General features: G+C 33.7%; 1 protein-coding gene across 2 annotated transcripts in view; it reads left to right on the forward strand.

The window, feature by feature from the left end:
• The first annotated feature begins 1249 nt into the window (after positions 1-1249).
• Positions 1250-12732, forward strand: part of LOC138331619 (protein fem-1 homolog A-like) — a 28840-nt gene continuing 17357 nt past the window's right edge. Inside the window, exons 1-2 of one of the 2 annotated variants that reach the window (XM_069279338.1) lie at positions 1250-1526; positions 6570-6649. The gene's annotated coding sequence lies outside the window, so the exon portion shown is untranslated. The remainder of the gene's footprint in view (positions 1527-6569; positions 6650-12732) is intronic. The other variant, XM_069279337.1, reaches the window with a different exon arrangement.

Below are 12732 nucleotides of genomic sequence, written 5' to 3' on the forward strand. Positions count from 1 at the left end.
TAATTTTTAAATCTGTTACACATTAATTTTGGTATCACATATTCTAATGAAGTTCAAATGAATTTGAAATTGCCATGCCTAAAATCTAAATCTAAATAAGTACATTGTAGTTTACAACGATTACGATTAATGCTTATTAATGCTTATGAAAGATTCTGACCTTATTTATACCCATTTATATTGGTATAACTTGTTTGTTTGAATATTAATGAATTTTGAAGCAAAATACTCATCAGGACAAAAATTAAGGTTTTGAGTTTTGAAAAATCAAATAATAATTGGAAAGAAACTCCAACTCAAAAATATGATCCTTCCTTATGTAGACACAAACTATTTTAAATTTAATTTTAAGCGTAATAATTACATTTGATTTTCATATAAAAAGAGCAATGATTCATTTTCGTGTTTCTCCAATAGTCTGGAAGAAATATATAAAGTATATGTTCTACTAAAATTATTTATCAATAGTTAAATGCTGGATTGCCATTTGGGACGGCGGTGGCCAAGTAGTTAAGATGTCTCGATACCAACAGGTCGCGAGTTCGAATCTCATGTGGGTTAATTGCCAGGGACTGACCGCTGATCGGCGTTTTTACTTCGGGTACTCCGGCTTTCCTCCATCCATACACCTGGCAAGTCCTTATATGACCCTGGCTGTTAATAGGACATTAAACTAATAAACCCAAACCGGATTGGCATTTTGGCATGTTTGTGCAGATACGTGTAGTTATAATGAAAACTAAGATTTCAGGCTCTTTTAAGATTACAGAAATAGTAGTGTTATTGTAGAAGGTCACCTAGTAGTACTTTCTATATGCAATGTTTAAAAAAAGAGGTGTGGGCTTCTTTATGGGATTTTAAACATTAGATTGAACACCTCTTTCGCTTATTCCGCATTGGTTTATGCACTTACCATGCTACAATTATAATTTCCCGGTACGGTCTATTTCCAGCATTGGAATGTCCCCTTAAATAACTTTACAAGGTGTGTAGAATACCCATACTTATATTGTATATAACATGTCTATATTCTGGTTACTTACACGTGCGATAAATATTACAATTTAAGCATTTATGTGTATGTCTAAAGATAGAAATCTAAATGCGATACATATTAAATACACTCCATAAGAATTATGTTACATTTTTATATGTTTCTATAAATAGACGTGGTTATGCTATAAATACTGTTATAAGGTCATGATCAGATATAGTGACGTACACTGTATACGTACATATATATATATATATATATAAGTCTATGTAGGACATACAGTCAGAACCATTTACCATTATTTATATATATTTTTGATGCGGCATGACTTTACAGAAGAGTCTTGCAGCGAGTGAACCACGACCTATTACAGAGGGCCCGAGATGTGTTTACGACTAGAGATCAGCGATCGATTTCGACTTTTGTGTTAGAACAAGAATTACTTCCCCTGATCGTATAATAATCAGCCGAGATGTGGAGACTGGGTGGTGTGTTGGTGGCAGGGAGGGTACGTCAGATCGACTTCTCGATGGTAAGTATATACATTAGATCATGCCATATGTATTATTTGTAGATATGTAAACACAACAGGAATATTCACTCAAGCCTTAACACGTATACATTCAGGCAATATACACACGGAAGTGGACGAGATAACAGCAGATCTTACTGTAAACAATGAACTAGCATACATATTAAGTTAAGCGTATAAGCATTTGCTATAGTGTGAACGTATACATGAACATGTATGCAACATATTTTATTTAACACAAATGCTAACTATACCTCTACATTTTACATTACACATGTAATGCACGTGTATATCTATACACGTGTGTGTATATATGCATTGTACATATACATATTAGAGGTATGGCTATAAGCAATACATGATATACACGTTCTATGACCCGAACACATGTATTTTATATAAAGTAATACACCATATGCATGTTTGTCCTAACGACATGTGCACATTCTAGTCTTTATATAAACATATAACATCTGTAGGTGAAAGTATATTCCTACTGTCAAGTCTGATGTGTTCAACACTATTGATTTTTATCGATTTCCCGACGTTATAAAGCATTTTAGTAATCATATCCCAACTGTTACCGTAATTAGGCTAATATTGAATAATTGACATGTGAAATTAACATCACAACAAATATCATAGTATTTAGACCAGCAAAATGTCTAGACATTTGAATTTCATATGTGGACTTGCACATGTAAACCATACAATATATAATAGCATAGTTCGATAATAGATGATAAACATCATGAAGTAGTCGAGTATTATATACCTATATGCGATACATGTACATTGTAATTATAACAGATTTATTTTAGTTATTGGTGACTCCGTCTTTTGTTTACTTTTGGTTCTGGAATAATTGATTAAATACCGGTGTTACTATCGACAAATGCCATAGCGTTGAATAAATTTAAAACAGAGATTGAAATCTGATGAAGGATACAAACTAGATTTTAAAGATATGCCCGAATTTCCTCTAAACCTAGCACCGAAAGTCCGTATCGTCATGACAACACGTATACATGTACTTATGAATTATGACAAATATATCTCATGGCAATTTGCTTATTCCGTGTTTCTTCTTAACCTTACACCAACATTGGACATTTTAATAGCTATAATGTAGAATTCAGTGGTGTAGAATTTGCCCGGATTTCTTCTAGGCCTAACCCGGAGATTATACTCAAATACCCAAGAATTCAACATTTCTAGTGAAGGGCTTCTTACGTGTCTGACTAGTTAAAAGGCTTCACCCAGGTAACCGAATTTGTAACAGACATCGGGATTTTTAGTAAAGGTGGAAAGCCTTTATTGTGTACAGTATAGTTGGAGGAAAATATAGGATCACACTGGAATTCGAACCCGGGACCCTCCGAATACTAGCCAGAGTGCCCTATGAATGTAGACACGCGATCATTTAAGGCAATTGCGTTTCTAAATCTGAGGAGGTCTATTTCAAAATTCAAACTGTCGTGAATGTACAAATATACATACAAATTCATTACTGTTAAATTGGTTTTCCGTATTCGTACATTTCGGTTTGTCACACCATGGCCCACCATCCTTGATACTCCAGAGGTTACTGTATTACTGGCGTTATATCATCACTGAGATATTAACCCCTGGAGTTTCGAGGATGGGTTCAACCTCGGAAACAATAGTATCTAAGTACCAAAACGTAGTGTAGGTTGGTTACTTGGGTAACCGACGTTGACAAGGCTCTTTTTTCTCTCTTCAAAACATAGGAAAATGTTGAAATAAGTAAAGCGATTCAAATGAGAATTTTTAGGGAGTTGTTGTAGACAAATAATTAGTGACAGCGCGCGCAAGAAAAATCATTTAAAGGCTAAATCTGATTCACAAGTACATATGTAGTAGAGGTAATTATGCATATAGTTGTATATGCGATGTTTTTTTTAAAGATGCTTTCCACAATATAGATTTTTGTATGTACAGTACTAGTAGTACTTTCTAAATGGTTGGTCAATTTGTTTCTGTTGTAAATAGTTGGATGTTAACCAATCTGACTGGACGAATGTGCGCATATATTGCAAATTAGGTGCTTCAATGATACAAAATACATATACTATAAGATATAAAATCCCACAGAGGATGATGATGTTGATATTTATAATACCGTTTCGTAAGCATTGTGGTCGTAAGCCTGAAGGTCGGGGTTATATACAGTGTAATTCTAATTAATCTGGCGCCATTGTCCCAAGGCATTACTCTGTCTTATCTGATAACGATTATCTGCATTAGAACTGAGCACACAGCCTCTAGATCTGTCTCCCATCTTCAGTCAAGAATAAATGTTTACCTTTCTTGTAGCAATAACATGAGATGTAGGATGCGATCAAACGATGATTATGTGTTTTTGTATTCCCGATTTGTGAAATGTTTCATCGACATGTCCCCCTCGGCATTTGAGGAAAATTAACAAGATAAATATCATCCATATCTTCCAGCTCTGAAATACCTAATATCAATATCTAATTAGCCTACGAATTAACAGCGTGATAAAGATGGCGAATGCACCTGTTGTATCTGTAAATAGACTATTGTTCACAACTCTCCATATCGTTGTGTCTACACGGTCTCTCTATTGATTTCCGAATTAAGATGTAATTATGAAAGCGGTAATTAATGCATGATCAAAACTGTACACCAACTGGTAGGTATTAATGTATTTTAACGAATATATACGTTTATTCTCCTTATTACCAACAAGGGCATAGACAGGGTTGAAACAATGTTGGTGTAAATCACATTCCCTGCCGAACCCAACAAATCATGAATAGAACGAAGTTAAAGGGACAATTCAGTGAGGCTAATTCGTTACATTACCACGAGGCAAAATATGACATAGATATATTGTTCTACATTCCTTATGAAACGTATGGCAAGAAATAGTGATAAATTCCACTACATTGTTATGTATTTTGATTAAAACCATTGAAATTCCAAATCGTTGATCAATACGATTAAGCAGGTACAACATGTAGGCTGTACCCTTACCCGAGTCAAAGTCACGCACGTTAAAGAAATGCAATACATTACCACTGAGGAGTTGATGAAATTAATTTTAGACAAGAACATGCATCTCGTAATGTTAACACAACTGTAAGAGCGTTTTCAGTAGTTATAGCCCAAAAAACCCTTTATTACACAGGCAAGGGTCAGGGTTCGGCATACAAGGCTATGTAAATGGCGATTGAACATTTCACATACAATTGACTACAGTGGACTTTTCTGACATATCACAGTAAAACCAACTAATCTACATGTAATTTCCATTAGAACTGGTTTGTTTCCGAAATATGTGCAAGTTTTAATGTACTCCTATTACAAGTGAAAAAAAAATCTTGACAGTTTTGATTTACACTCTAGACACTTGTTCCATGTTTATCACACATTATGCCTATATGTAAAATGGGGAAACATCTACGACTTCCGAATGTTGCAATTCCATATGTTACAAACATACCTGTATATAGATGTTTACTACAATGTACGAATGGCTCTGCTATTTCAAGACTGTGGTATTGACAACGATATAACGCCATAAGAACGATACCGAATACTGTGCTTTGTGGTATTTAAATCAATAGCATCTATTTGTATTAGAAATGAATAAGCGGGGAATTAATTATACACCCTGTACTAAACCCATTGGAGACGATTTGAGCGATCGGCGACGTATAACTTTTAGCGGGTGCATTAAAATTGTTTTTAAATCTTTACGTCAAATATTTGGTATATTAACGGATTCTTATTGGCACTATTTGCAATTCATGTATAACGATTTGTTGAACTTCTTATATATTTTGTGTATAACCGTTATCAATTTGAATAGGAAAAGGATAAGGATGAACGCCGCACGGAAGTCTTTGGTACAAAGAATGTAGCTAGGCACCTAACCAACCCTTCTTCCAATCGATTTGTTTTAACGAGAAAACAATGACCTGTTAATGTAACTAGTAAGTTTACAAATGTCCAAATATAAGACTATTTGTATTCTAGTGTCCATGCATCATTTTAGAGGTGTCATGGTCTGAATTCAAAGCTGGTTATAACAAGAAATATGACACTATGCGCTGTATGATATAGAGAAAGTCACAATGTACATGAATGTTTTCAAACAAGTATCACCCAGAGGCGGAAAAAATATAATTAAATCAATATGAATATCTCCTCCTATGAGTCATGTATATTGGTTTAACAAAAAAATACGGTTTACAAACACTGATAACAGATTTATCAACATGATTCAACAAATCGTTATCACTATTTGCTGTAACCCGGCTTACATTTAGTTTTTTACGTCTGTCTGTCAAGTTTTTCATTTAGACTTCATTATCCGAGAGATTCGATTAATGCTTTTCTTTTTTTTTTTTTTTTTTAATTTTGATTATCTTAAACCAGAATCGTACATTTTATGCGCTTGTCTGTCCGTGACTATAATTACGAAGACTAGTTGTGTCTCCTTGTGATACCGAAATGTCTAGCAATTTCTATAGTGCTACCTCACTGAAAGATACCAATCAGCACTCCTCGATTTTATTACAGGAAAGAAGCGGATGCGCCATGAAAAGTATTATCTGACACAAATGTACATCTTGTCAAATATTTGATTTTATTGGTAATTTATTCCTTTTGACATAAAGTACATCATCAATTCGATGATAAATGCTACATGTAGTCCTAATGCAATCTTACACCGTACACAAGGTTTGTATTTGGGCATCTTAATGCTGATATGTTTGTAAGATATTTCATAGAATGTATGTTTATGAGAAAGTTTAAGAGGTTTTCTTTCTTTTTACAAATAGGATTTCTTTCTTTTTTCATAATCTGATATAATTTTGATCACGCAATGCTCTGTGAAGTAATGACAACATTCTGTCCATAGAAATTGTCAATTTCACTTCAAATCTATACCGAAAAATGTATTCATCAAAACCCATTGAAAACGTACCAAACTATGAAAATTACGTAAATTATAATAACTCTGTAACTTCCAATATTGACTTCTAGATTTCGGATTAACGGGCCTTCGGACCATTGCGTCTTTTGACAAGCGGGACTTCGGACAAGTGGGTGTTAGGGATATAAGGGTGAGTGTCAGTGATATACTACGAATGGTATTTAATGAATGATTTATTTTTATTTTTTTTTGTTTACTAGTGATTAAACTGCATTTGTTGGACAGATATTTCAACATGATGGGCGTCGCACCAGTAAACAACAAAAAATAAAAACCATATATATTTATATTTCAACTGATTATTTCTTTTCGATTAATGTTCCGGTAAAATAAAAATTCTTTTTTTCAACGTTATATGATTGATATAACAGCTGATCAACATTGATGGAATCTTGGAACAGCTGGCTCCAATTTTGCTGGAAATGTTGTCAAGTTCAGAAAGTACACAAAATAATATAAAGTTCCACAATAACATTGTCTTTTTCTTTACATTGGTGCAATATTTTTCAAATAATAATATAATTTGAGATATTCATTACATTAAAATTGATAAACTGAAAAATTAAAAATACAAAAACAATATAGGCCAAATTTGATGCGCATTGACACTACTTGCGGAAGTCAGTGTTCCGGTGTATGTATGCTTGCGCGACAATCAACTGCGTTTACACTAGTGTAAACGATTTCCCAGTTGATAAGGTTATATAGCAAAGAAAAAAAGAAATGTAAATATTTAATGTTTCAGTATCGTCACTTTTCAGCCATTCAGCAATTGTGCAATCTCGAATACATTTGAGAGGTAGGCTAACGAAAACCTATTTCAGAAATAGGATAAACATTACAACTGATAGTATTAGAATGACGATGATAAACTAGGTGGCGTACAGTATATGTAATTCCATTTAGCATGACGTAACTATAAGTATAGCCATAATAATGATACCACATGCGATAAAGATTACACGGCACGTTTGTCTGACTAATCAGCTAGCTGATAAGGTAAGCATACTGTAAAGTTATTTTTTTCGCGGTACCCTTATTTCGTATAATATGCTTTACACGGTGATTTCATTTTGTGGTGTACATTTTCATGGTTCTACCCTTCAAACTATCTATGATTCGAAACGATATGTCGGTTATCTATTTTTACGATGCCTTCTTAGACCAGCCCCAATTAATTGTCGGTTCTCCTCTACCGAACCGGGGTCTTCCCCGAACACCAACTCTGGGTAGGGAGGGGTGTTTTCATAGGGGTGAAGGTGTGTTGATAGGGAGTTATAGTCTGTCTCAAAATGGTTCTCAGTGCACGATCACAAGACAATCTCAGGTAAATCAACTCACCTGGTAGGTGATCAGTAAATCAGTACCGTAACTGTTAATTATTGTCATGGTGCTGCAGAATGGTGCATAAAACAGTAGCATACATCTGAATAAATCATTCTTGCCATGACATTTGAATTGATCGTTAAATTAAATTGAGCTCTATTTGTAGACTTTATTATTTTAATGTTAAGCTATACATTTTTGTGCTATTTCTCAGCGTTATTTTAGTTTTCATATTGATTGCACAATATTAAGGAGAAACAAATACAAAATGTAATGTCAGATATGATCTGAAATATCATTAAATGACCCTTTTAAACACTTAGTGGAGGGATTTCTCTTATATATCAAGATGTTTCCTCCTTTGTTGATAGGATCAATCACTATTTTAATTTTTTTTCTGTGACAAGTAAGGCTTTTGATTGAGTATAGCATATAGGCTTATTGTATAAGTTGAAAAAAATATGGATTTAAATTAACTGTATGGTTGGTTTGAATCCTACTTATCTGACAAAACAACGCGTAATCATAAACGAATATTAATAAATCCAATGAAAAACCGATAAATGCTGGTGTACCGCAAGGTTCAGTACTTGGTCTTTTCTTTTCCTATTGTTTATAAATGACTTAACAGATAATGTAAAATCTTATATTAATTTATTTGCTGATGACCCATCTCTGCATTGATAATGATGATGGCATTTTACTAACAGTAACACATGCAGAGTTCTTGAATGATGATCTATCTTCAATTTCTTCATGGGCTGATCGATCAATGACAAATTCTTTTTAATCCAAATTAGTCTGGCAGAATGGTGCATAAATCAGAAGAATTGTGGGTTTTGTAGTAAAAGCATGAAATTTTGCAAGAACATAAAGCGTCATCACTCGAACGATTTTTGATATGGGGCCAAGCAAAATTTTTTCAAGATGGCCGCCAAAATCCAAAATGGCCGCCATATCCAATATGGCTACCAGAAACATAATACTGAATACAAGAGCGTCATCATCCGAACGATTTTTGATATGGGGCCCAGCAAATTTTTTTTCAAGATGGCCGCAAAAATCCAAAATGGCCGCCATATCCAGTATGGCTACCAGAAACATAATACTGAATACGGTCACTTACAAGAAAACATACAGATCTTCACCCACCACTCACTTTCAATAACCACAAAATATCACAGCATGGATTTCATAGGCATTCTGGTTTAACATTTAACACAAAAGGATCATGGTCGGATCACATTTTTAATATTTGTGAAAAAGCTTCATCAAGACAGAACTTAAATTGGCTGGAACTATTTTGCATATGAGAAAGCTCTAATGGTAAATTGCTTATTGTTTTAAAATATGTGCGACACTTTGAAAATGTCTTATTATTGTATGATTATTTTGGAAAACATTGAAATACATGAGTGCTAGGATATTTTGATTACTGTAAAATATATACCAATTAAAATGTCTTATTAAAACTACTCATTCTATTTAAGTGCATCCATCAATTACTATTGTAGACTATGTGTGACACTCTAATAAATATTGTACAATATGTTTTTATTTGATAAGTTAAAAAAAGATATTAATATAATAAATAATATAAAATATATTAGTGAGTGCTTGAACTCAATTAACAAAACTGTAGTATATCTTAAAGTATGATGTATCTTATCATAGGATTGAGTATAAAAATAACCTGGTTGAAAAGATACCCGAGTTGGTGTTAGAGTTTGAAACAGACTATAACTAAACTTCAAAGGGTTCCCTACATGAAAACCTCCCATTGTATTAACCAGAGTTGGTGTTCGGGAAATAGCCACCGACCCATACTAGACAGTGTTGGGTAGGCAGGTAATCTTTTTTGTTAGACAACAAATGCTCAAAATTATTAGTTTTTATTCCAAAACTGAGTATTATAAGAACAGAAACAAAACAGAACATACTATTATAAATATAAAATGATATAAAATTCAAAGTACATATAATTTAAAGTAAACAAAAAATTAATATCAAAATGATAATTTTTTTTTTTGGCATGGAAGATACCAATAAAAGGTAAGGGTGTTTTGGATGGGAAGGTCGAAAATGGGAAACAAACAATATTTGATTTTTAGCCTTACCCCCTAGACATTCAATCGCACATTTAGTTAACAGAAGTTTAACACCCTACTTTGGAATTAACCCAAACTACAATTCTACATTTCTATGAAGTGAATGCATTGTATGACAATGAAGTATAATGTCGACCGGTAATTCATATCTGAAAATTTCATGTTAACAATGAACACTGTATTGAATTAAGACGTATTGTGTGACGATTTACTAACAACAGTTTCTTGTATTAGGACATTTTGTATCAAATAAGTGACAATTGCATCGTCATCTACATTGTTCTTCTGAAAATCGTTTACTCCAAACATTAAAATACAAACCAAAACAATACTATTATGTATTCAACAAGGTTAAAAAAATTTCAATACCATTGAAATTGATAAAATAAACCTTGTCGCCATCTGAAACTGATTCGCGGTGGTTGTTTTTCTTTGGAAACAAAACGAATTTCTGTTTCGCCATAAGTAAGCAGGTATTTTTTTTCTCTAGCTGCAACATTGTAGCTCAAAAGAATCTAAACATATATATATATAATGATGTCGTCTTTAATGCCCCAACGCCTAGTAGGATGGGTACGTATATTCTTTATAAATTGTCTTGATTTCTTCGATAAAGTTCTACCGGATGTTACTGGACGCGTCTTCGAATTGCAAACCTCTTAACAAAACTTACTACACAGAACAAGTTCAGTGACATCTCCACAGACACGTCAGTACTGTTAGATATCTCGGTTTTCCAGCATCGTCAGACACACCTTACACCTTAAAAAGTCTTTGCGGTTTAAATATATAGTTCAGCTCAAATAAATCTAAATTACGCCTATGGGTGTCTATGTGACCTGCTAATTGGCAAATGACATCATACAGATGTAGGTCAGTATATTTCAATAATGTTCGTATAAACATCAAAGTTACCACATATAGACAAGTATTTAAGCCTTACGTAAAACAGCGTAGGTGAACAGTTGTTACTATCCATGCGGCAGTAGTTAAGCTTAGTTTAATTCTTTATTTCTTTTTACTTCGTGGTTCATCAGTGCAAAGCGCAACAAACTGTATTGTTCAATTTAATTAATTTTTAGCACACAACACAGACACACATGCACATACAGGAGCATCTAACACGTTATTTCTACAAATGCAATAAATCAAAACAAATAGTAACATTCATAGCTACAGCCTGCAAGTCCATAAACGGGATAATGAATGTGTAAATTGGAATAATCAAATGCTTTATAGTAGACCAAAGTCGTAAACAAAATTCTAAATCCTACAAAGAAACAAGCACCGTGTTACCAGCTTACGTGAAACAACTGTTACCAATTCGCTCCCACAAAAAACACCAGTTGCCATTTTTCTTGAAACACTTTTATCATCAATGGGTACAACAAATAAAGATCAAATTTGGAATGTATTGAAAGTATTGGCGTAGTGGAATTTCAAAGCGGCTTCACCCATGATCCTCGTCTCGTCTTATTTTTGGCTCTAGTTCACTGGAATGTACATCATGTATATGGTGATATGCATAGGTCTCTTGTCCGAAGATAGTGATGTTTTATAAGCAGGTGGACGAAAGGCAGGTTTAACTGTAGTTCTACCGTTAAGTATACTTATCAACCTTAATTATATTACTACACCTTACAAGCCAGTACCTCAATAGTTTGTTCGCCCATATTAAATGTGACATGTGCGCATTTCTTTACAACCAGAATAATTCGTTTCGCTCAATTCGCAATTTGTACTTTCATATTTTGGCGCTTTGATATACACAATTCATCATTGCATATATAAGTCAATGTATAGACCACACTGTTTGTTAATGCTTGCAAGTAGTTTGAATAAAATCGACAAGCTTTTTTGGAACGTCGACCGCACCTTCGTCACAGAATGGTAGCGCGAACGGGCAAGGTCTAGGTCAGGTGCTAACGAATATAATCAAAGTGAGTGTTCCTAGTACCGTCATATGTATAATATAGATAAACTAAATGAGGCGCAGTCAGACATTGTTGGAATTGTCGATCATTACTGGGATTGCATTCTCTGTGTATTACTACGCGTAGACGTTGTGACACCTTTAGCTAATTGCACTTCGCTGCTCAGGTTTCATTCTATTATCCCGTCTTGTTCCCTTTGTGTGAAACCAATAGTTGGAGTAATTAATCATTAATTGATTACATTAATAGACTGAAGTCAGTAGCTATTGTCTGTGTTATGGCTTTAATGGTATAGTACTGCCTAAGTGAAACAGGCTCATCTACCTGCTAGTATTACTTATTTGTACCCTACGTTTGGTTTTATTCGCGCGGGTCGCACTTTTTGCAGTTTTAAACGAAAAATGAATTTGGTTGATTTTGGTTTACTATTGATGTGTAGAACTTTGTAGGACTTACCCTACAATGACATCTAGTGGTGACCTCTTTTACCGTTTCATCATAAACTTCCATTCATAAATTCCCTATTTATTGAATAATTTTCCTTTGGACCAATCAAAATGTTGCTTTCCCCTTACTACATTTGTGTGTATGCATTCATTGGAAGCTTGCCTTATGGTGTATACACACAATCGTTAAATTGATTATTGATAAGGCTGTCCTCATGTGTGCATGGTTTTACTTGCAAAAGAGGTAACACACGAGTCTAGGGTGTAGGACAAAATCTCATTTTTAATGATTATAAGACTTAAATGCTTTCTTTATTTTGAAATCGTTTATTTTATGTAGAAATTTTAATCAAGAAAAATGTCAAACAAAACATATACATACATTTGTATGTATTTTCT

Source organism: Argopecten irradians, chromosome 9 (assembly GCF_041381155.1).
Source record: "Argopecten irradians isolate NY chromosome 9, Ai_NY, whole genome shotgun sequence".
Lineage (NCBI taxonomy): Eukaryota > Metazoa > Mollusca > Bivalvia > Pectinida > Pectinidae > Argopecten > Argopecten irradians.